The following is a 25,716-nucleotide window of genomic DNA, read 5'->3' as shown; positions in this document are numbered from 1 at the left end:
GATCTACCCAAGTCACTTGGTCCCTGTGGGGTACCCTCTGCTCGGCCTTGTAGGATCGTCGATTCAATACGGCTACACCTACTTGCTGCTATTGGTTTAGAGGCTTAGTCCCCACATGGAACGAGAATGCGATCCACCCTACTTAAATCTTTTTCCATTTCAGCATTATTGCTTCTCGGCCTTTTGACCATGATCAAGTGTCACATCGACTTTAGCCCTTAGGGGTGTCCCTGTTTCCCAGCTGGGACGTTGATAGGCATTTTGATCTACCCAAGTCCCTTGGTCCCTGTGGGGTACCCTCTGCTCGGCCTTGTAGGATCGTCGATTCATTTCGGCTTCACCTACTTGCTGCTATTGGGTTAGAGGCTTAGTCCCCACATGGAACGAGAATGTGATCCACCCTACTTAAATCTTTTTCCATTTCAGCATTATTGCTTCTCGGCCTTTTGACCATGATCAAGTGTCACATCGACTTTAGCCCTTAGGGGTGTCCCTGTTTCCCATCTGGGACGTTGATAGGCATTTTGATCCACCCAAGTCACTTGGTCCCTGTGGGGTACCCTCTGCTCGGCCTTGTAGGATCGTCGATTCATTTCGTTTTCACCTACTTGCTGCTATTGGGTTAGAGGCTTAGTCCCCACATGGAACGAGAATGCGATCCACCCTACTTAAATCTTTTTCCATTTCAGCATTATTGCTTCTCGGCCTTTTGACCATGATCAAGTGTCACATCGACTTTAGCCCTTAGAGGTGTCCCTGTTTCCCAGCTGGGACGTTGATAGGCATTTTGATCTACCCAAGTCACTTGGTCCCTGTGGGGTACCCTCTGCTCGGCCTTGTAGGATCGTCGATTCAATTCGGCTTCACCTACTTGTTGCTATTGGTTTAGAGGCTTAGTCCCCACATGGAACGAGAATGCGATCCACCCTACTTAAATCTTTTTCCATTTCAGCATTATTGCTTCTCGGCCTTTTGACCATGATCAAGTGTCACTTCGACTTTAGTCCTTAGGGGTGTCCCTGTTTCCCAGCTTGGATGTTGATAGGCATTTTGATCTACCCAAGTCACTTGGTCCCTGTGGGGTACCCTCTGCTCGGCCTTGTAGGATCGTCGATTCAATTCGGCTTCACCTACTTGCTGCTTTTGGGTTACAGGCTTAGTCCCCACATGGAACGAGAATGCGATCCACCCTACTTAAATCTTTTTCCATTTCAGCATTATTGCTTCTCGGCCTTTTGACCATGATCAAGTGTCACATCGACTTTAACCCTTAGGGGTGTCCCTGTTTCCCAGCTGGGACGTTGATAGGCATTTTGATCTACCCAAGTCACTTGGTCCCTGTGGGGTACCCTCTGCTCGACCTTGTAGGATCGTCGATTCAATTCGGCTTCACCTACTTGCTGCTATTGGGTTAGAGGCTTAGTCCCCACATGGAACGAGAATGCGATCCAACCTACGTAAATCTTTTTCCATTTCAGCATTATTGCTTCTCGGCCTTTTGACCATGATCAAGTGTCACATCGACTTTAGCCCTTAGGGGTGTCCCTGTTTCCCAGCTGGGACGTTGATAGGCATTTTGATCTACCCAAGCCACTTGGTCCCTGTGGGGTACCCTCTGCTCGGCCTTGAAGGATCGTCGATTCAATTCGGCTTCACCTACTTGCTGCTATTGGGTTAGAGGCTTAGTCCCCATATGGAACGAGAATGCGATCCACCCTACTTAAATCTTTTTCCATTTCAGCATTATTGCTTCTCGGGCTTTTGACCATGATCAAGTGTCACATCGACTTTAGCCCTTGGGGGTGTCCCTGTTTCCCATCTGGGACGTTGATAGGCATTTTGATCTACCCAAGTCACTTGGTCCCTGTGGGGTACCCTCTGCTCGGCCTTGTAGGATCGTCGATTCATTTCGGCTTCACCTACTTGCTGCTATTGGGTTAGAGGCTTAGTCCCCACATGGAACGAGAATGTGATCCACCCTACTTAAATCTTTTTCCATTTCAGCATTATTGCTTCTCGGCCTTTTGACCATGATCAAGTGTCACATCGACTTTAGCCCTTAGGGGTGTCCCTGTTTCCCATCTGGGACGTTGATAGGCATTTTGATCCACCCAAGTCACTTGGTCCCTGTGGGGTACCCTCTGCTCGGCCTTGTAGGATCGTCGATTCATTTCGTTTTCACCTACTTGCTGCTATTGGGTTAGAGGCTTAGTCCCCACATGGAACGAGAATGCGATCCACCCTACTTAAATCTTTTTCCATTTCAGCATTATTGCTTCTCGGCCTTTTGACCATGATCAAGTGTCACATCGACTTTTGCCGTGAGGGGTGTCCCTGTTTCCCAGCTGGGACATTGATAGGCATTTTGATCTACCCAAGCCACTTGGTCCCAGTGGGGTACCCTCTGCTCGGCCTTGTAGGATCATCGATTCAATTCGGCTTCACCTACTTGCTGCTATTGGGTTAGAGGCTTAGTCCCCATATGGAACGAGAATGCGATCCACCCTACTTAAATCTTTTTCCATTTCAGCATTATTGCTTCTCGGCCTTTTGACCATGATCAAGTGTCACATCGACTTTAGCCCTTGGGGGTGTCCCTGTTTCCCATCTGGGACGTTGATAGGCATTTTGATCTACCCAAGTCACTTGGTCCCTGTGGGGTACCCTCTGCTCGGCCTTGTAGGATCGTCGATTCAATTCGGCTACACCTACTTGCTGCTATTGGGTTAGAGGCTTAGTCCCCACATGGAACGAGAATGCGATCCACACTACTTAAATCTTTTTCCATTTCAACATTATTGCTTCTCGGCCTTTTGACCATGATCAAGTGTCACATCGACTTTAGCCCTTAGGGGTGTCCCTGTTTCCCAGCTGGGACGTTGATAGGCATTTTGATCTACCCAAGTCACTTGGTCCCTGCGGGTTACCCTCTGCTCGGCCTTGTAGGATCGTCGATTCATTTCGGCTTCACCTACTTGCTGCTATTGGGTTAGAGGCTTAGTCCCCACATGGAACGAGAATGTGATCCACCCTACTTAAATCTTTTTCCATTTCAGCATTATTGCTTCTCGGCCTTTTGACCATGATCAAGTGTCACATCGACTTTAGCCCTTAGGGGTGTCCCTGTTTCCCATCTGGGACGTTGATAGGCATTTTGATCCACCCAAGTCACTTGGTCCCTGTGGGGTACCCTCTGCTCGGCCTTGTAGGATCGTCGATTCATTTCGTTTTCACCTACTTGCTGCTATTGGGTTAGAGGCTTAGTCCCCACATGGAACGAGAATGCGATCCACCCTACTTAAATCTTTTTCCATTTCAGCATTATTGCTTCTCGGCCTTTTGACCATGATCAAGTGTCACATCGACTTTTGCCCTGAGGGGTGTCCCTGTTTCCCAGCTGGGACGTTGATAGGCATTTTGATCTACCAAAGTCACTTGGTCCCTGTGGGGTACCCTCTGCTCGGCCTTGTAGGATCGTCGATTCAATTCGGCTTCACCTACTTGCTGCTATTTGGTTAGAGGCTTAGTCCCCATATGGAACGAGAATGCGATCCACCCTACTTAAATCTTTTTCCATTTCAGCATTATTGCTTCTCGGCCTTTTGACCATGATCAAGTGTCACATCGACTTTAGCCCTTAGGGGTGTCCCTGTTTCCCAGCTGGGACGTTGATAGGCATTTTGATCTACCCAAGTCACTTTGTCCCTGTGGGGTACCCTCTGCTCGGCCTTGTAGGATCGTCGATTCAATTCGGCTTCACCTACTTGCTGCTATTGGGTTAGAGGCTTAGTCCCCATATGGAACGAGAATGCGATCCACCCTACTTAAATCTTTTTCCATTTCAGCATTATTGCTTCTCGGGCTTTTGACCATGATCAAGTGTCACATCGACTTTAGCCCTTGGGGGTGTCCCTGTTTCCCATCTGGGACGTTGATAGGCATTTTGATCTACCCAAGTCACTTGGTCCCTGTGGGGTACCCTCTGCTCGGCCTTGTAGGATCGTCGATTCATTTCGGCTTCACCTACTTGCTGCTATTGGGTTAGAGGCTTAGGCCGCGTACACACGGGCGGACTGTTCGCCCAACCTTGTCCGCTGAACAGTGTTTGGGCGGACAGTCCGCTCGTGTGTGGGCTTTCAGCGGACAGTTTCAGCGGACAGTTGGACGGACAAAGTCTTTCGGAAATTCCGAAAAACTGTCCGCTGAAACTGTGTTTGAGCGAACAGTCCGCCCGTGTGTGGGCCTGTCCGCTGTACTTTCGAAATGAGCGGACTGTTCCCGCTCGGAAAGTCCGCCCATTTCGAGCGCGTGTACAGGTAGGCGGGGCCCGCGAAGGAGACGTCGCGGGCTCCGCCGCCTGGAATGGGCTTAAAGGGGAACCCCAACGCCGAAAAAAATCGGCGTGGGGGTTCCCCCAAAGTCCACAACAGACCCTTGTCCGAGCACGCTACCTGGCCGGCCAGGAAAGGGGGGAGAGCGAGCGCGCCCCCCCTCCTGAGCCGTACCAGGCCGCGTGCCCTCAACATGGGGGGTGCCTTGGGGAAGGGGGGGCCGCGCGGCCCCCCCACCCCAAAGCACCTTGTCCCCATGTTGATGAGGACAAGGGCCTCTTCCCGACAACCCTGGCCGTTGGTTGTCGGGGTCTGCGGGCGGGGGGCTTATCGGAATCCGGGAGCCCCCTTTAAGAAGGGGGCCCCCGGATACCGGCCCCCCACCCTATGTGAATGAGTATGGGGTACAATGTACCCCTACCCATTCACCTGTGAAATAAAGTACAAAAAAAAACACAACACAGGGGAAAAAATATTTTATTGCACAGCTCCGGGGGTCTTCCGTCTTCGGGGGTCTTCTCGCCGGACTCCTCCGCTATCTGTGTGTAGCTCTTTTACTAGCGGAGGAGTCCGGCTTTCTTCCTCCCCGCCGCCGGCCTCTTCTCCCGACTTCGGGGGTCTTGTCCCCCTCTTCGGTTCTTCTGCCGGGCCACCGCGCCTTCTTGTAGCTCTTTTACAGGCGGTGGCCCGGTCTTCTGTCGCCGCCTTCCGTTCTTGTTGTTCTTCTTCTTCTCCAGGCGATGTTGACACGTCGCTCCCTCCGGCCGGAATGCCAGAGCCGCGCTGTGCGATAAGCCCCCCGCCCGCAGACCCCGACAACCAACGGCCAGGGTTGTCGGGAAGAGGCCCTTGTCCTCATCAACATGGGGACAAGGTGCTTTGGGGTGGGGGGGCCGCGCGGCCCCCCTTCCCCAAGGCACCCCCCCATGTTGAGGGCACGCGGCCTGGTACGGCTCAGGAGGGGGGGCGCGCTCGCTCGCCCCCCTTTCCTGGCCGGCCGGGTAGCGTGCTCGGACAAGGGTCTGGTGTGGACTTTGGGGGAACCCCCACGCCGATTTTTTTCGGCGTTGGGGTTCCCCTTTAAGCCCATTCCAGGCGGCGGAGCCCACGACGTCTCCTTCGCGGGCCCCGCCTACCTGTACACGCGCTCGAAATGGGCGGATTTGCCTCCGCCTTACGTGGGCGAGTCCGTTCATTTCAAAAGTTGAGCGGACTGTTTGGCAAACAGTTCGTTGAAACAGTCTGTTTGCCGAAACTGTTTGACGAACAAGGTTGGGCAAACAGTCCGCGCGTGTGTACGCGGCCTTAGTCCCCACATGGAACGAGAATGTGATCCACCCTACTTAAATCTTTTTCCATTTCAGCATTATTGCTTCTCGGCCTTTTGACCATGATCAAGTGTCACATCGACTTTAGCCCTTAGGGGTGTCCCTGTTTCCCATCTGGGACGTTGATAGGCATTTTGATCCACCCAAGTCACTTGGTCCCTGTGGGGTACCCTCTGCTCGGCCTTGTAGGATCGTCGATTCATTTCGTTTTCACCTACTTGCTGCTATTGGGTTAGAGGCTTAGTCCCCACATGGAACGAGAATGCGATCCACCCTACTTAAATCTTTTTCCATTTCAGCATTATTGCTTCTCGGCCTTTTGACCATGATCAAGTGTCACATCGACTTTTGCCGTGAGGGGTGTCCCTGTTTCCCAGCTGGGACATTGATAGGCATTTTGATCTACCCAAGCCACTTGGTCCCTGTGGGGTACCCTCTGCTCGGCCTTGTAGGATCATCGATTCAATTCGGCTTCACCTACTTGCTGCTATTGGGTTAGAGGCTTAGTCCCCATATGGAACGAGAATGCGATCCACCCTACTTAAATCTTTTTCCATTTCAGCATTATTGCTTCTCGGCCTTTTGACCATGATCAAGTGTCACATCGACTTTAGCCCTTGGGGGTGTCCCTGTTTCCCATCTGGGACGTTGATAGGCATTTTGATCTACCCAAGTCACTTGGTCCCTGTGGGGTACCCTCTGCTCGGCCTTGTAGGATCGTCGATTCAATACGGCTACACCTACTTGCTGCTATTGGGTTAGAGGCTTAGTCCCCACATGGAACGAGAATGTGATCCACCCTACTTAAATCTTTTTCCATTTCAGCATTATTGCTTCTCGGCCTTTTGACCATGATCAAGTGTCACATCGACTTTAGCCCTTAGGGGTGTCCCTGTTTCCCAGCTGGGACGTTGATAGGCATTTTGATCTACCCAAGTCACTTGGTCCCTGTGGGGTACCCTCTGCTCGGCCTTGTAGGATCGTCGATTCATTTCGGCTTCACCTACTTGCTGCTATTGGGTTAGAGGCTTAGTCCCCACATGGAACGAGAATGTGATCCACCCTACTTAAATCTTTTTCCATTTCAGCATTATTGCTTCTCGGCCTTTTGACCATGATCAAGTGTTACATCGACTTTAGCCCTTGGGGGTGTCCCTGTTTCCCAGCTGGGACGTTGATAGGCATTTTGATCTACCCAAGTCACTTGGTCCCTGTGGGGTACCCTCTGCTCGACCTTGTAGGATCGTCGATTCAATTCGGCTTCACCTACTTGCTGCTATTGGGTTAGAGGCTTAGTCCCCACATGGAACGAGAATGCGATCCAACCTACTTAAATGTTTTTCCATTTCAGCATTATTGCTTCTCGGCCTTTTGACCATGATCAAGTGTCACATCGACTTTAGCCCTTAGGGGTGTCCCTGTTTCCCAGCTGGGACGTTGATAGGCATTTTGATCTACCCAAGCCACTTGGTCCCTGTGGGGTACCCTCTGCTCGGCCTTGTAGGATCGTCGATTCAATTCGGCTTCACCTACTTGCTGCTATTGGGTTAGAGGCTTAGTCCCCATATGGAACGAGAATGCGATCCACCCTACTTAAATCTTTTTCCATTTCAGCATTATTGCTTCTCGGGCTTTTGACCATGATCAAGTGTCACATCGACTTTAGCCCTTGGGGGTGTCCCTGTTTCCCATCTGGGACGTTGATAGGCATTTTGATCTACCCAAGTCACTTGGTCCCTGTGGGGTACCCTCTGCTCGGCCTTGTAGGATCGTCGATTCATTTCGGCTTCACCTACTTGCTGCTATTGGGTTAGAGGCTTAGTCCCCACATGGAACGAGAATGTGATCCACCCTACTTAAATCTTTTTCCATTTCAGCATTATTGTTTCTCGGCCTTTTGACCATGATCAAGTGTCACATCGACTTTAGCCCTTAGGGGTGTCCCTGTTTCCCATCTGGGACGTTGATAGGCATTTTGATCCACCCAAGTCACTTGGTCCCTGTGGGGTACCCTCTGCTCGGCCTTGTAGGATCGTCGATTCATTTCGTTTTCACCTACTTGCTGCTATTGGGTTAGAGGCTTAGTCCCCACATGGAACGAGAATGCGATCCACCCTACTTAAATCTTTTTCCATTTCAGCATTATTGCTTCTCGGCCTTTTGACCATGATCAAGTGTCACATCGACTTTTGCCGTGAGGGGTGTCCCTGTTTCCCAGCTGGGACATTGATAGGCATTTTGATCTACCCAAGCCACTTGGTCCCTGTGGGGTACCCTCTGCTCGGCCTTGTAGGATCATCGATTCAATTCGGCTTCACCTACTTGCTGCTATTGGGTTAGAGGCTTAGTCCCCATATGGAACGAGAATGCGATCCACCCTACTTAAATCTTTTTCCATTTCAGCATTATTGCTTCTCGGCCTTTTGACCATGATCAAGTGTCACATCGACTTTAGCCCTTGGGGGTGTCCCTGTTTCCCATCTGGGACGTTGATAGGCATTTTGATCTACCCAAGTCACTTGGTCCCTGTGGGGTACCCTCTGCTCGGCCTTGTAGGATCGTCGATTCAATTCGGCTACACCTACTTGCTGCTATTGGGTTAGAGGCTTAGTCCCCACATGGAACGAGAATGCGATCCACCCTACTTAAATCTTTTTCCATTTCAGCATTATTGCTTCTCGGCCTTTTGACCATGATCAAGTGTCACATCGACTTTAGCCCTTAGGGGTGTCCCTGTTTCCCAGCTGGGACGTTGATAGGCATTTTGATCTACCCAAGTCACTTGGTCCCTGCGGGGTACCCTCTGCTCGGCCTTGTAGGATCGTCGATTCATTTCGGCTTCACCTACTTGCTGCTATTGGGTTAGAGGCTTAGTCCCCACATGGAACGAGAATGTGATCCACCCTACTTAAATCTTTTTCCATTTCAGCATTATTGCTTCTCGGCCTTTTGACCATGATCAAGTGTCACATCGACTTTAGCCCTTAGGGGTGTCCCTGTTTCCCATCTGGGACGTTGATAGGCATTGTGATCCACCCAAGTCACTTGGTCCCTGTGGGGTACCCTCTGCTCGGCCTTGTAGGATCGTCGATTCATTTCGTTTTCACCTACCGTATATACTCGAGTATAAGCCGAGATTTTCAGCCTCTTTTTTGAGGCTGAAAGTGCCCCCTCGGCTTATACTCGAGTCGCCGCTGTCTGACTGCTCGATCAGCGTATCGAGCAGACAGACGGCGGACATTAATTTTCAAAAGCCGCGCCTCCTTCTCCGCCTCCGCCTGTGATAGGCGGAACACTGAATTTCCCAGCAGTCAGTGTTCCGCCTATCACGGACATCCGCTCATTCTCATACTACGGACGAGTATGAGAGGATGTCCGTGATAGGCGGAACACAGGCTGCTGGGAAATTGAGTGTTCCGCCTATCACAGGCGGAGGCGGAATTTTGAATTGTAGAATGGCCGCCGAGAAGAGCGGCGATCCATCGGCACGGGACGGAGGAGGCACGGGACGGAGGAGGCACGGCACGGGACGGAGGAGACACGGGACGGAGGAGGCACGGCACGGGACGGAGGAGGCACGGGACGGAGGAGGCACGGCACGGGACGGAGGAGGCTCGGGACGACGGCGGCTCGGGACGGAGGCTTGGGACACAGGTAGGCTGGACACACACACAAGGCTGCACGGACACACACACACACACACACACACACACACACACACACACACACACACACACACACACACAGGGATGGATGGATGGATGGATGGATACACACACACACACACACACACACACAGGGATGGATGGATGGATGGATGGATACACACACACACACACACACACACACACAGGGATGGATGGATGGATGGATACACACACAGGGATGGATGGATGGATGGACACACACACAGGGATGGATGGACGGACACACACACAGGGATGGACGGACACACAGGGATGGACAGCCATGTCTCACCCTCGGCTTATACACGAGTCAATAAGTTTTCCAGTTTTTTGGGGGTAAATTGGGGGCCTCGGCTTATACTCGGGTCGGCCTATACTCGAGTATATACGGTACTTGCTGCTATTGGGTTAGAGGCTTAGTCCCCACATGGAACGAGAATGCGATCCACCCTACTTAAATCTTTTTCCATTTCAGCATTACTGCTTCTCGGCCTTTTGACCATGATCAAGTGTCACATCGACTTTTGCCCTGAGGGGTGTCCCTGTTTCCCAGCTGGGACGTTGATAGGCATTTTGATCTACCCAAGTCACTTGGTCCCTGTGGGGTACCCTCTGCTCGGCCTTGTAGGATCGTCGATTCAATTCGGCTTCACCTACTTGCTGCTATTTGGTTAGAGGCTTAGTCCCCATATGGAACGAGAATGCGATCCACCCTACTTAAATCTTTTTCCATTTCAGCATTATTGCTTCTCGGCCTTTTGACCATGATCAAGTGTCACATCGACTTTAGCCCTTAGGGGTGTCCCTGTTTCCCAGCTGGGACGTTGATAGGCATTTTGATCTACCCAAGTCACTTTGTCCCTGTGGGGTACCCTCTGCTCGGCCTTGTAGGATCGTCGATTCATTTCGTTTTCACCTACTTGCTGCTATTGGGTTAGAGGCTTAGTCCCCACATGGAACGAGAATGCGATCCACCCTACTTAAATCTTTTTCCATTTCAGCATTATTGCTTCTCGGCCTTTTGACCATGATCAAGTGTCACATCGACTTTTGCCCTGAGGGGTGTCCCTGTTTCCCAGCTGGGACGTTGATAGGCATTTTGATCTACCCAAGTCACTTGGTCCCTGTGGGGTACCCTCTGCTCGGCCTTGTAGGATCGTCGATTCAATTTGGCTTCACCTACTTGCTGCTATTTGGTTAGAGGCTTAGTCCCCATATGGAACGAGAATGCGATCCACCCTACTTAAATCTTTTTCCATTTCAGCATTATTGCTTCTCGGCCTTTTGACCATGATCAAGTGTCACATCGACTTTAGCCCTTAGGGGTGTCCCTGTTTCCCAGCTGGGACGTTGATAGGCATTTTGATCTACCCAAGTCACTTGGTCCCTGTGGGGTACCCTCTGCTCGACCTTGTAGGATCGTCGATTCAATTCGGCTTCACCTACTTGCTACTATTGGGTTAGAGGCTTAGTCCCCACATGGAACGAGAATGCGATCCACCCTACTTAAATCTTTTTCCATTTCAGCATTATTGCTTCTCGGCCTTTTGACCATGATCAAGTGTCACATCGACTTTAGCCCTTAGGGGTGTCCCTGTTTCCCAGCTGGGACATTGATAGGCATTTTGATCTACCCAAGCCACTTGGTCCCTGTGGGGTACCCTCTGCTCGGCCTTGTAGGATCATCGATTCAATTCGGCTTCACCTACTTGCTGCTATTGGGTTAGAGGCTTAGTCCCCATATGGAACGAGAATGCGATCCACCCTACTAAAAATTTTTTCCATTTCAGCATTATTGCTTCTCGGCCTTTTGACCATCATCAAGTGTCACATCGACTTTAGCCCTTGGGGGTGTCCCTGTTTCCCATCTGGGACGTTGATAGGCATTTTGATCTACCCAAGTCACTTGGTCCCTGTGGGGTACCCTCTGCTCGGCCTTGTAGGATCGTCGATTCAATTCGGCTTCACCTACTTGCTGCTATTGGGTTAGAGGCTTAGTCCCCATATGGAACGAGAATGCGATCCACCCTACTTAAATCTTTTTCCATTTCAGCATTATTGCTTCTCGGCCTTTTGACCATGATCAAGTGTCACATCGACTTTAGCCCTTAGGGGTGTCCCTGTTTCCCAGCTGGGACGTTGATAGGCATTTTGATCTACCCAAGTCACTTGGTCCCTGTGGGGTACCCTCTGCTCGGCCTTGTAGGATCGTCGATTCATTTCGGCTTCACCTACTTGCTGCTATGGGGTTAGAGGCTTAGTCCCCACATGGAACGAGAATGTGATCCACCCTACTTAAATCTTTTTCCATTTCAGCATTATTGCTTCTCGGCCTTTTGACCATGATCAAGTGTCACATCGACTTTAGCCCTTAGGGGTGTCCCTGTTTCCCAGCTGGGACGTTGATAGGCATTTTGATCTACCCAAGTCACTTGGTCCCTGTGGGGTACCCTCTGCTCGGCCTTGTAGGATCGTCGATTCATTTCGGCTTCACCTACTTGCTGCTATTGGGTTAGAGGCTTAGTCCCCACATGGAACGAGAATGCGATCCACCCTACTTAAATCTTTTTCCATTTCAGCATTATTGCTTCTCGGCCTTTTGACCATGATCAAGTGTCACATCGACTTTTGCCCTGAGGGGTGTCCCTGTTTCCCAGCTGGGACGTTGATAGGCATTTTGAACTACCCAAGTCACTTGGTCCCTGTGGGGTACCCTCTGCTCGGCCTTGTAGGATCGTCGATTCAATTCGGCTTCACCTACTTGCTGCTATTTGGTTAGAGGCTTAGTCCCCATATGGAACGAGAATGCGATCCACCCTACTTAAATCTTTTTCCATTTCAGCATTATTGCTTCTCGGCCTTTTGACCATGATCAAGTGTCACATCGACTTTAGCCCTTAGGGGTGTCCCTGTTTCCCAGCTGGGACGTTGATAGGCATTTTGATCTACCCAAGTCACTTTGTCCCTGTGGGGTACCCTCTGCTCGACCTTGTAGGATCATCGATTCAATTCAGCTTCACCTACTTGCTACTATTGGGATAGAGGCTTAGTCCCCACATGGAACGAGAATGCGATCCACCCTACTTAAATCTTTTTCCATTTCAGCATTATTGCTTCTCGGCCTTTTGACCATGATCAAGTGTCACATCGACTTTAGCCCTTAGGGGTGTCCCTGTTTCCCAGCTGGGACATTGATAGGCATTTTGATCTACCCAAGCCACTTGGTCCCTGTGGGGTACCCTCTGCTCGGCCTTGTAGGATCATCGATTCAATTCGGCTTCACCTACTTGCTGCTATTTGGTTAGAGGCTTAGTCCCCATATGGAACGAGAATGCGATCCACCCTACTTAAATCTTTTTCCATTTCAGCATTACTGCTTCTCGGCCTTTTGACCATGATCAAGTGTCACATCGACTTTTGCCCTGAGGGGTGTCCCTGTTTCCCAGCTGGGACGTTGATAGGCATTTTGATCTACCCAAGTCACTTGGTCCCTGTGGGGTACCCTCTGCTCGGCCTTGTAGGATCGTCGATTCAATTCGGCTTCACCTACTTGCTGCTATTTGGTTAGAGGCTTAGTCCCCATATGGAACGAGAATGCGATCCACCCTACTTAAATCTTTTTCCATTTCAGCATTATTGCTTCTCGGCCTTTTGACCATGATCAAGTGTCACATCGACTTTAGCCCTTAGGGGTGTCCCTGTTTCCCAGCTGGGACGTTGATAGGCATTTTGATCTACCCAAGTCACTTTGTCCCTGTGGGGTACCCTCTGCTCGGCCTTGTAGGATCGTCGATTCATTTCGTTTTCACCTACTTGCTGCTATTGGGTTAGAGGCTTAGTCCCCACATGGAACGAGAATGCGATCCACCCTACTTAAATCTTTTTCCATTTCAGCATTATTGCTTCTCGGCCTTTTGACCATGATCAAGTGTCACATCGACTTTTGCCCTGAGGGGTGTCCCTGTTTCCCAGCTGGGACGTTGATAGGCATTTTGATCTACCCAAGTCACTTGGTCCCTGTGGGGTACCCTCTGCTCGGCCTTGTAGGATCGTCGATTCAATTCGGCTTCACCTACTTGCTGCTATTTGGTTAGAGGCTTAGTCCCCATATGGAACGAGAATGCGATCCACCCTACTTAAATCTTTTTCCATTTCAGCATTATTGCTTCTCGGCCTTTTGACCATGATCAAGTGTCACATCGACTTTAGCCCTTAGGGGTGTCCCTGTTTCCCAGCTGGGACGTTGATAGGCATTTTGATCTACCCAAGTCACTTGGTCCCTGTGGGGTACCCTCTGCTCGACCTTGTAGGATCGTCGATTCAATTCGGCTTCACCTACTTGCTACTATTGGGTTAGAGGCTTAGTCCCCACATGGAACAAGAATGCGATCCACCCTACTTAAATCTTTTTCCATTTCAGCATTATTGCTTCTCGGCCTTTTGACCATGATCAAGTGTCACATCGACTTTAGCCCTTAGGGGTGTCCCTGTTTCCCAGCTGGGACATTGATAGGCATTTTGATCTACCCAAGCCACTTGGTCCCTGTGGGGTACCCTCTGCTCGGCCTTGTAGGATCATCGATTCAATTCGGCTTCACCTACTTGCTGCTATTGGGTTAGAGGCTTAGTCCCCATATGGAACGAGAATGCGATCCACCCTACTAAAATTTTTTTCCATTTCAGCATTATTGCTTCTCGGCCTTTTGACCATGATCAAGTGTCACATCGACTTTAGCCCTTGGGGGTGTCCCTGTTTCCCATCTGGGACGTTGATAGGCATTTTGATCTACCCAAGTCACTTGGTCCCTGTGGGGTACCCTCTGCTCGGCCTTGTAGGATCGTCGATTCAATTCGGCTTCACCTACTTGCTGCTATTGGGTTAGAGGCTTAGTCCCCATATGGAACGAGAATGCGATCCACCCTACTTAAATCTTTTTCCATTTCAGCATTATTGCTTCTCGGCCTTTTGACCATGATCAAGTGTCACATCGACTTTAGCCCTTAGGGGTGTCCCTGTTTCCCAGCTGGGACGTTGATAGGCATTTTGATCTACCCAAGTCACTTGGTCCCTGTGGGGTACCCTCTGCTCGGCCTTGTAGGATCGTCGATTCATTTCGGCTTCACCTACTTGCTGCTATGGGGTTAGAGGCTTAGTCCCCACATGGAACGAGAATGTGATCCACCCTACTTAAATCTTTTTCCATTTCAGCATTATTGCTTCTCGGCCTTTTGACCATGATCAAGTGTCACATCGACTTTAGCCCTTAGGGGTGTCCCTGTTTCCCAGCTGGGACGTTGATAGGCATTTTGATCTACCCAAGTCACTTGGTCCCTGTGGGGTACCCTCTGCTCGGCCTTGTAGGATCGTCGATTCATTTCGGCTTCACCTACTTGCTGCTATTGGGTTAGAGGCTTAGTCCCCACATGGAACGAGAATGCGATCCACCCTACTTAAATCTTTTTCCATTTCAGCATTATTGCTTCTCGGCCTTTTGACCATGATCAAGTGTCACATCGACTTTTGCCCTGAGGGGTGTCCCTGTTTCCCAGCTGGGACGTTGATAGGCATTTTGAACTACCCAAGTCACTTGGTCCCTGTGGGGTACCCTCTGCTCGGCCTTGTAGGATCGTCGATTCAATTCGGCTTCACCTACTTGCTGCTATTTGGTTAGAGGCTTAGTCCCCATATGGAACGAGAATGCGATCCACCCTACTTAAATCTTTTTCCATTTCAGCATTATTGCTTCTCGGCCTTTTGACCATGATCAAGTGTCACATCGACTTTAGCCCTTAGGGGTGTCCCTGTTTCCCAGCTGGGACGTTGATAGGCATTTTGATCTACCCAAGTCACTTTGTCCCTGTGGGGTACCCTCTGCTCGACCTTGTAGGATCATCGATTCAATTCAGCTTCACCTACTTGCTACTATTGGGATAGAGGCTTAGTCCCCACATGGAACGAGAATGCGATCCACCCTACTTAAATCTTTTTCCATTTCAGCATTATTGCTTCTCGGCCTTTTGACCATGATCAAGTGTCACATCGACTTTAGCCCTTAGGGGTGTCCCTGTTTTCCAGCTGGGACATTGATAGGCATTTTGATCTACCCAAGCCACTTGGTCCCTGTGGGGTACCCTCTGCTCGGCCTTGTAGGATCATCGATTCAATTCGGCTTCACCTACTTGCTGCTATTTGGTTAGAGGCTTAGTCCCCATATGGAACGAGAATGCGATCCACCCTACTTAAATCTTTTTCCATTTCAGCATTATTGCTTCTCGGCCTTTTGACCATGATCAAGTGTCACATCGACTTTAGCCCTTAGGGGTGTCCCTGTTTCCCAGCTGGGACGTTGATAGGCATTTTGATCTACCCAAGTCACTTTGTCCCTGTGGGGTACCCTCTGCTCGACCTTGTAGGATCGTCGATTCAATTCGGCTTCACCTACTTGCTACTATTGGGTTAGAGGCTTAGTCCCCACATGGAACGAGAATGCGATCCACCCTACTTAAATCTTTTTCCATTTCAGCATTATTGCTTCTCGGCCTTTTGACCATGATCAAGTGTCACATCGACTTTAGCCCTTAGGGGTGTCCCTGTTTCCCAGCTGGGACATTGATAGGCATTTTGATCTACCCAAGCCACTTGGTCCCTGTGGGGTACCCTCTGCTCGGCCTTGTAGGATCATCGATTCAATTCGGCTTCACCTACTTGCTGCTATTGGGTTAGAGGCTTAGTCCCCATATGGAACGAGAATGCGATCCACCCTACTTAAATCTTTTTCCATTTCAGCATTATTGCTTCTCGGCCTTTTGACCATGATCAAGTGTCACATCGACTTTAGCCCTTGGGGGTGTCCCTGTTTCCCATCTGGGACGTTGATAGGCATTTTGATCTACCCAAGTCACTTGGTCCCTGTGGGGTACCCTCTGCTCGGCCTTGTAGGATCGTCGATTCAATTCGGCTACACCTACTTGCTGCTATTGGGTTAGAGGCTTAGTCCCCACATGGAACGAGAATGCGATCCACCCTACTTAAATCTTTTTCCATTTCAGCATTATTGCTTCTCGGCCTTTTGACCATGATCAAGTGTCACATCGACTTTAGCCTTTAGGGGTGTCCCTGTTTCCCAGCTGGGACGTTGATAGGCATTTTGATCTACCCAAGTCACTTGGTCCCTGTGGGGTACCCTCTGCTCGGCGTTATGGGATCGTCGATTCAATTCGGCTTCACCTACTTGCTGCTATTGGGTTAGAGGCTTAGTCCCCACATGGAACGAGAATGCGATCCACCCTACTTACATCTTTTTCCATTTCAGCATTATTGCTTCTCGGCCTTTTGACCATGATCAATTGTCACATCGACTTTAGCCCTTAGGGGTGTCCCTGTTTCCCAGCTGGGACTTTGATAGGCATTTTGATCTACCCAAGCCACTTGGTCCCTGTGGGGTACCCTCTGCTCGGCCTTGTAGGATCGTCGATTCAATTCGGCTTCACCTACTTGCTGCTATTGGTTTAGAGGCTTAGTCCCCACGTGGAACGAGAATGCGATCCACCCTACTTAAATCTTTTTCCATTTCAGCATTATTGCTTCTCGGCCTTTTGACCATCATCAAGTGTCACTTCGACTTTAGTCCTTAGGGGTGTCCCTGTTTCCCAGCTTGGATGTTGATAGGCATTTTGATCTACCCAAGTCACTTGGTCCCTGTGGGGTACCCTCTGCTCGGCCTTGTAGGATCGTCGATTCAATTCGGCTTTACCTACTTGCTGCTATTTGGTTAGAGGCTTAGTCCCCATATGGAACGAGAATGCGATCCACCCTACTTAAATCTTTTTCCATTTCAGCATTATTGCTTCTCGGCCTTTTGACCATGATCAAGTGTCACATCGACTTTAGCCCTTAGGGGTGTCCCTGTTTCCCAGCTGGGACGTTGATAGGCATTTTGATCTACCCAAGTCACTTTGTCCCTGTGGGGTACCCTCTGCTCGACCTTGTATGATCGTCGATTCAATTCGGCTTCACCTACTTGCTACTATTGGGTTAGAGGCTTAGTCCCCACATGGAACGAGAATGCGATCCACCCTACTTAAATCTTTTTCCATTTCAGCATTATTGCTTCTCGGCCTTTTGACCATGATCAAGTGTCACATCGACTTTAGCCCTTAGGGGTGTCCCTGTTTCCCAGCTGGGACATTGATAGGCATTTTGATCTACCCAAGCCACTTGGTCCCTGTGGGGTACCCTCTGCTCGGCCTTGTAGGATCGTCGATTCAATTCGGCTTCACCTACTTGCTGCTATGGGGGTAGAGGCTTAGTCCCCATATGGAACGAGAATGCAATCCACCCTACTTAAATCTTTTTCCATTTCAGCATTATTGCTTCTCGGCCTTTTGACCATGATCAAGTGTCACATCGACTTTAGCCCTTAGGGGTGTCCCTGTTTACCAGCTGGGACGTTGATAGACATTTTGATCTACCCAAGTCACTTGGTCCCTGTGGGGTACCCTCTGCTCGGCCTTATGGGATCGTCGATTCAATTCGGCTTCACCTACTTGCTGCTATTGGGTTAGAGGCTTAGTCCCCACATGGAACGAGAATGCGATCCACCCTACTTACATCTTTTTCCATTTCAGCATTATTGCTTCTCGGCCTTTTGACCATGATCAATTGTCACATCGACTTTAGCCCTTAGGGGTGTCCCTGTTTCCCAGCTGGGACGTTGATAGGCATTTTGATCTACCCAAGCCACTTGGTCCCTGTGGGGTACCCTCTGCTCGGCCTTGTAGGATCGTCGATTCAATTCGGCTTCACCTACTTGCTGCTATTGGGTTAGAGGCTTAGTCCCCACATGGAACGAAAATGCGATCCACCCTACTTAAATCTTTTTCCATTTCAGCATTATTGCTTCTCGGCCTTTTGACTATGATCAAGTGTCACATCGACTTTAGCCCTTAGGGGTGTCCCTATTTCCCAGCTAGGACGTTGATAGGCATTTTGATCTACCCAAGTCACTTGGTCCCTGTGGGGTACCCTCTGCTTGGCCTTGTAGGTTCGTCGATTCAATTCGGCTTCACCTACTTGCTGCTATTGGGTTAGAGGCTTAGTCCCCATATGGAACGAGAATGTGATCCACCCTACTTAAATCTTTTTCCATTTCAGCATTATTGCTTCTCGGCCTTTTGACCATGATCAAGTGTCACATCGACTTTAGCCCTTAGAGGTGTCCCTGTTTCCCAGCTGGGACGTTGATAGGCATTTTGATCTACCCAAGTCACTTGGTCCCTGTGGGGTACCCTCTGCTCGGCCTTGTAGGATCGTCGATTCAATTCGGCTTCACCTACTTGCTGCTATTGGTTTAGAGGCTTAGTCCCCACATGGAACGAGAATGCGATCCACCCTACTTAAATCTTTTTCCATTTCAGCATTATTGCTTCTCGGCCTTTTGACCATGATCAAGTGTCACTTCGACTTTAGTCCTTAGGGGTGTCCCTGTTTCCCAGCTTGGATGTTGATAGGCATTTTTATCTACCCAAGTCACTTGGTCCCTGTGGGGTACCCTCTGCTCGGCCTTGTAGGATCGTCGATTCAATTCGGCTTCACCTACTTGTTGCTATTGGGTTAGAGGCTTAGTCCCCATATGGAACGAGAATGCGATCCACCCTACTTAAATCTTTTTCCATTTCAGCATTATTGCTTCTCGGCCTTTTGACCATGATCAAGTGTCACATCAACTTTAACCCTTAAGGGTGTCCCTGTTTCCCAGCTGGGACGTTGATAGGCATTTTGATCTACCCAAGTCACTTGGTCCCTGTGGGGTACCCTCTGCTCGACCTTGTAGGATCGTCGATTCAATTCGGCTTCACCTACTTGCTGCTATTGGGTTAGAGGCTTAGTCCCCACATGGAACGAGAATGCGATCCACCCTACTTAAATCTTTTTCCATTTCAACATTATTGCTTCTCGGCCTTTTGACCATGATCAAGTGTCACATCGACTTTAGCCCTTAGGGGTGTCCCTGTTTCCCAGCTGGGACGTTGATAGGCATTTTGATCTACACAAGCCACTTGGTCCCTGTGGGGTACCCTCTGCTCGACCTTGTAGGATCGTCGATTCAATTCGGCTTCACCTACTTGCTGCTATTGGGTTAGAGGCTTAGTCCCCATATGGAACGAGAATGCAATCCACCCTAATTAAACCTTTTTCCATTTCAGCATTATTGCTTCTCGGCCTTTTGACCATGATCAAGTGTCACATCGACTTTAGCCCTTAGGGGTGTCCCTGTTTCCCAGCTGGGACGTTGATAGGCATTTTGATCTACACAAGCCACTTGGTCCCTGTGGGGTACCCTCTGCTCTGCCTTGTAGGATCGTCGATTCAATTCGGCTTCACCTACTTGCTGCTATTGGGTTAGAGGCTTAGTCCCCATATGGAACGAGAATGCAATCCACCCTAATTAAGTCTTTTTCCATTTCAGCATTATTGCTTCTCGGCCTTTTGACCATGATCAAGTGTCACATCGACTTTAGCCCTTGGGGGTGTCCCTGTTTCCCATCTGGGACGTTGATAGGCATTTTGATCTACCCAAGTCACTTGGTCCCTGTGGGTACCCTCTGCTCGGCCTTGTAGGATCGTCGATTCATTTCGGCTTCACCTACTTGCTGCTATTGGGTTAGAGGCTTAGTCCCCACATGGAACGAGAATGCGATCCACCCTACTTACATCTTTTTCCATTTCAGCATTATTGCTTCTCGGCCTTTTGACCATGATCAAGTGTCACATCGACTTTAGCCCTTAGGGGTGTCCCTGTTTCCCAGCTAGGACGTTGATAGACATCTTGATCTACCCAAGTCACTTGGTCCCTGTGGGGTACCCTCTGCTTGGCCTTGTAGGTTCGTCGATTCAATTCGGCTTCACCTACTTGCTGCTATTGGGTTAGAGGCTTAGTCCCCATATGGAACGAGAATGTGATCCACCCTACTTAAATCTTTTTCCATTTCAGCATTATTGCTTCTCGGCCTTTTGACCATGATCAAGTGTCACATCGACTTTAGCCCTTAGAGGTGTCCCTGTTTCCCAGCTGGGACGTTGATAGGCATTTTGATCTACCCAAGTCACTTGGTCCCTGTGGGGTACCCTCTGCTCGGCCTTGTAGGATCGTCGATTCAATTCGGCTTCACCTACTTGCTGCTATTGGTTTAGTGGCTTAGTCCCCACATGGAACGAGAATGCGATCCACCCTACTTAAATCTTTTTCCATTTCAGCATTATTGCTTCTCGGCCTTTTGACCATGATCAAGTGTCACTTCGACTTTAGTCCTTAGGGGTGTCCCTGTTTCCCAGCTTGGATGTTGATAGGCATTTTGATCTACCCAAGTCACTTGGTCCCTGTGGGGTACCCTCTGCTCAGCCTTGTAGGATCGTCGATTCAATTCGGCTTCACCTACTTGCTGCTATTGGGTTAGAGGCTTAGTCCCCACATGGAACGAGAATGCGATCCACCCCACTTAAATCTTTTTCCATTTCAGCATTATTGCTTCTCGGCCTTTTGACCATGATCAAGTGTCACATCAACTTTAACCCTTAGGGGTGTCCCTGTTTCCCAGCTGGGACGTTGATAGGCATTTTGATCTACCCAAGTCACTTGGTCCCTGTGGGGTACCCTCTGCTCGACCTTGTAGGATCGTCGATTCAATTCGGCTTCACCTACTTGCTGCTATTGGGTTAGAGGCTTAGTCCCCATATGGAACGAGAATGCGATCCACCCTACTTAAATCTTTTTCCATTTCAGCATTATTGCTTCTCGGCCTTTTGACCATGATCAAGTGTCACATCGACTTTAGCCCTTAGGGGTGTCCCTGTTTCCCAGCTGGGACGTTGATAGGCACTTTGATCTACCCAAGCCACTTGGTCCCTGTGGGGTACCCTCTGCTCAGCCTTGTAGGATCGTCGATTCAATTCGGCTTCACCTACTTGCTTCTATTGGGTTAGAGGCTTAGTCCCCACATGGAACGAGAATGCGATCCACCCTACTTAAATCTTTTTCCATTTCAGCATTATTGCTTCTCGGCCTTTTGACCATGATCAAGTGTCACTTTGACTTTAGCCCTTAGGGGTGTCCCTGTTTCCCAGCTGGGACGTTGATAGGCATTTTGATCTACCCAAGTCACTTGGTCCCTGTGGGGTACCCTCTGCTCGGCCTTGTAGGATCGTCTATTCAGTTCGGCCTCACCTACTTGCTGCTATTGGGTTAGAGGCTTAGTCCCCACATGGAACGAGAATGCGATCCACCCTACTTAAATCTTTTTCCATTTCAGCATTATTGCTTCTCGGCCTTTTGACCATGATCAAGTGTCACATCGACTTTAGCCCTTAGGGGTGTCTCTGTTTCCCAGCTGGGACGTTGATAGGCATTTTGATCTGCCCAAGCCACTTGGTCCCTCTGGGGTACCCTCAGCCTTGTAGGATGGTCGATTAAATTCGGGTTCATCTACTTGCTGCTATTGTGTTATAGGCTTAGTCCCCACATGGAACGAGACTGAGATCCACCCTACTAACTTCTTTTTCCATTTCAGCATTATCGCTTCTCGGCCTTTTGGCCATGATCAAGTGTCACTTCGACTTTAGCCAGGCATGTACTGGCTAGGGATGAGCTTCGTGTTCGAGTCGAACGTACGTTCGACTCGAACATTGGCTGTTCGTGCGTTCGGCGAATTCCGAACGTTTTGGCCGTTCGCGTCAAAATTCGAGTGACGCGCGCGCGGACCACAATGCACTGCGTTGGCGCAGTGCATTGCTGTCCGATGATTGGCCAAGCATGCACTGTGACCCCGCATGCTTGGCCAATCGCGGCGCCGGCAGCGAGGAGAGCCATGATTGGCCACAGGCAGGATGCCTGTGGCCAATCATAGCTCAGACTGTGTAGTGCACGCCCCACACTATATAAGGCCGCCTTTAAGGCGGCCTCCTGTAGTGTGTTACTTTGCATCTGAAGCAGTGGGTGTTCTGTGTACCTTCAACACAGTACACACCAATCGTTTTTGGCTGATTTCCTATCTTGCTGCTGTGTAGTGGTTGTTGTCTGTGCCCTGACTGCAGTATACACCACTATATTCACCTCACCTATATAGCTAGTGATCTAGCTTTAACCACTTAACAACTGCCCATTGCCGATTAACGGCTTCAGGGCGGTTGTTTAACTCAGAGAGGCCGTTAATTAACGGCCTCCCAGAATTCTGCTCTCGCGTGCCCCGAGGTGTGCGCACTCGAGAGCATCCGTGACCGCCGGGTCCATAGGACCCGGCGCATCACGGTAAACGGCCGCTCATAGCGGCCGTTTACCACGTGATTGCTCCGTCAAATGACGGAGTGATCACTTGGAAACAAACCGGCGTCATGTTATGACGCCTGTTCCTCCCTCCCCTTTCTGTACCGATCGGTACAGCGGAGGGGAAAGAGATCGGTGTCAGCAGCGATGTGGGCTGCATCTGCAGTGCCCACATCGCTGCTCACCGAATTTAACCCCTCAATTCCCTGCCAATACTCTGCAATACCAGTGCATACTCTGCAGTACCCTGCCATTACTCTGCAGTACCCCCCATTACTCTGCAGTAACCCCCATTACTCTGCAGTACCCCCCAATACTCTGCAGTACCCGCCATTACTCTGCAGTACCCCGCCATTACTCTGCAGTACCCCGCCATTACTCTGCAGTGCAGTACCCCGCCATTACTCTGCAGTACCCCCAATACTCTGCAGTACCCCGCCATTACTCTGCAGTGCAGTACCCCGCCATTACTCTGCAGTGCAGTACCCTGCCATTACTCTGCAGTGCAGTACCCTGCCATTACTCTGCAGTACCCTGCCATTACTCTGCAGTACCCTGCCATTACTCTGCAGTACCCCCCATTACTCTGCAGTACCCCCCAATACTCTGCAGTACCCGCCATTACTCTGCAGTACCCCCAATACTCTGCAGTACCCTGCTATTACTCTGTAGTACCCCGCCAATACCCCGCCAATACTCTGTAATACCCTGCCATAAATTGCCATACCCAGCCATACTCAGAGATACCCAGCCATACTCGGTGATACCCTGAAGTACCCAGCCATAGACGCCCCCCACCCCTCACCGCCCTCCGGTGCTTCTACCAACTCGCCAGTACGATCAAAGCCAGAATCTTTTTTTTTTTATTTTTTATTTCAGGCTTCCCAGCCTAGAGGTGAGATGTGGGGTCATATTGACCCCCCAGATTTCACTGTAAAGAGGACCTGTCACCCCATATTCCTATTACAAGGGATGTTTACATTTCTTGTAATAGGAATAAAAGTGATCAAAAATATATTTTTGGGAAAAAAAATGTCAAACTAAAATAAATAAAGTAAAATGAACAATAAAAAAATAAAATAAAAATTAAAGCGCCCATGTCCCCATGTGCTCGCATGTGCCACACATGTGAGGTATCGCCGAGAATGTTAGAGCGAGAGCAATAATTCTAGTCCTAGACCTCCTCTGCAACTCAAAACATGTAACCAGTAAAAAAATATTTAAAGCGTCGCCTATGGGGATTTTTTAAGTAGCGACGTTTGGCGCCATTCCACGGGCATGTGCAATTTTGAAGAGTGACATGTTTGATATCTATTTACTCAGCATAAGTTCATCTTTCACTTTATGCAAACATTGGGCTAACAAGTGGTTAATAATAGAGCTTGCAGTCAGTAGTGTTAGGAGATAGTGCGTGCTGTCTGCGTGCTCTGTACCCAGTACATACCGCTATAATATAGGGCAGGCCCCTACTTTCAAACATCCAACTTACAAACATCTCCTACTTGCAAACGCAAGGAGACAGCAGCAAGTGAGATGAAAAAAGATGGACGACAAAACAAATTATACAGGGGTGATAACCCTTCCCAATGTTTTCCAAAAAGCTTAAAGATATTTTTTTTGACTGGAGCTACACTTTAAAAATGTACCGGTTGAAAATGACAAACAGATTCAACTTAACACAACAAACCTACACAGTCCCTGTCTTGTTTGCACCGCCTGTATACTGCTGTTCTGAGTATATAGGGCCTGGGGGCCACACGCATTTCCTTTTTTTAATATGGGTACGGGGTTCCCCTTAATATGTGTACAAGACCCAAATAGGCTGGTAATGGGCAGGGAGGGCTACCCATGCCATTTTTCTCAATGATTTTCAACCATTTTGCAGGAACCAGATATAACATTAAAACCGCAAGCAGTTTTAAATGGTGTTATTTCCGTTTAATGTCATTTTGTGCAGGGACTGTTGTAAACACGGGAAACACGTGGCACTTCACAAGCATACTATAGACACCCCCCAGGCACCATATTTAAAGGAATATTTCACTTTTTTTTTTCACTTTAATCGTCATTAAAATCACTGCTCCCGCCAAAACGGTAGTTTTTAAAACTTTTTTTTGCAGTGACCCATGTCGCCTGAGGCAGGAGGCAGATCGCCAAACCCTTTTTAGCACACTATCTTGCATATTAGCCGTTAAAATTAGCACTTTCCAATTCGAACGTTCGAGTCCCATAGACTTCAATGGGGTTCTAACATTCGTACCGAACGCGGGGGTCGTTCGCAAGTTCTGGTGCGAACCGAACTGGGGGGTGTTCGGCTCATCCCTAGTACTGGCCATTGGGACTACAGGGAGTTTCCCGGTGGGCCGATGGCTCAGTGGGCCGGTTTCAATGACAAAGTAATGGCTGCGCGGCTCGCCCTCAACTTCACGCAGTGATGTGAGAAAGATGAGAAAAATACAGAGAAGAATAAGTGAAATAATATAAGAGGTTAGTGAGGACTCCTTATGTTATGCTACTTATGTTATTTTGCACAATAGCGTATAGTTTTATATAAAGTTTTTGCGCTTGTTTGAAAAATTAAAGTTGGCTGGTCTGGATGAAGCCCAGGGCCAAATTTTTGTCCCAGTTCAGTCCTGTATAACAACAAAACAATGTGTCAATAAACTAGTAAAGACACCCTGTGAATGGCAAGTGACAATATTCCAGTCTCTTATTGAAAAATTAAATATGAAAAACTATTATAAACAGTCCGATGAATGGCGTAGCGAAAAAAAACAGGTGATTGATCTGATTGTAATCTTCCACTACACAAACTGTGCTTGTGCTTCCACTCCCCTTATCCAAAAGAGAAAATTGAAAAAACTATGGGTACTGATAGGTGGCACTGATGAGGAGACACTGATGAGGTTGCACTGATAGGATTACTGATGGGTACTGATAGGTGGCACTGATAGGTGGCATTGATAGGTGGCACTGATGAAGAGGCACTGATGAGGCTACACTGATAGGGGACACTGACGGCCACTGATAGGTGGTATTGATAGGCAGCACT

The sequence above is a fragment of the Lithobates pipiens genome, unplaced genomic scaffold (genome assembly GCF_037356315.1).
Source record: "Lithobates pipiens isolate NorthernLeopardFrog02 unplaced genomic scaffold, aLitPip1_a1.2 Scaffold_99, whole genome shotgun sequence".
In the NCBI taxonomy this organism is placed as follows: domain Eukaryota; kingdom Metazoa; phylum Chordata; class Amphibia; order Anura; family Ranidae; genus Lithobates; species Lithobates pipiens.
The sequence above is the reverse complement of the archived record's forward strand: the minus strand, read 5'-3'. Positions refer to the sequence as shown.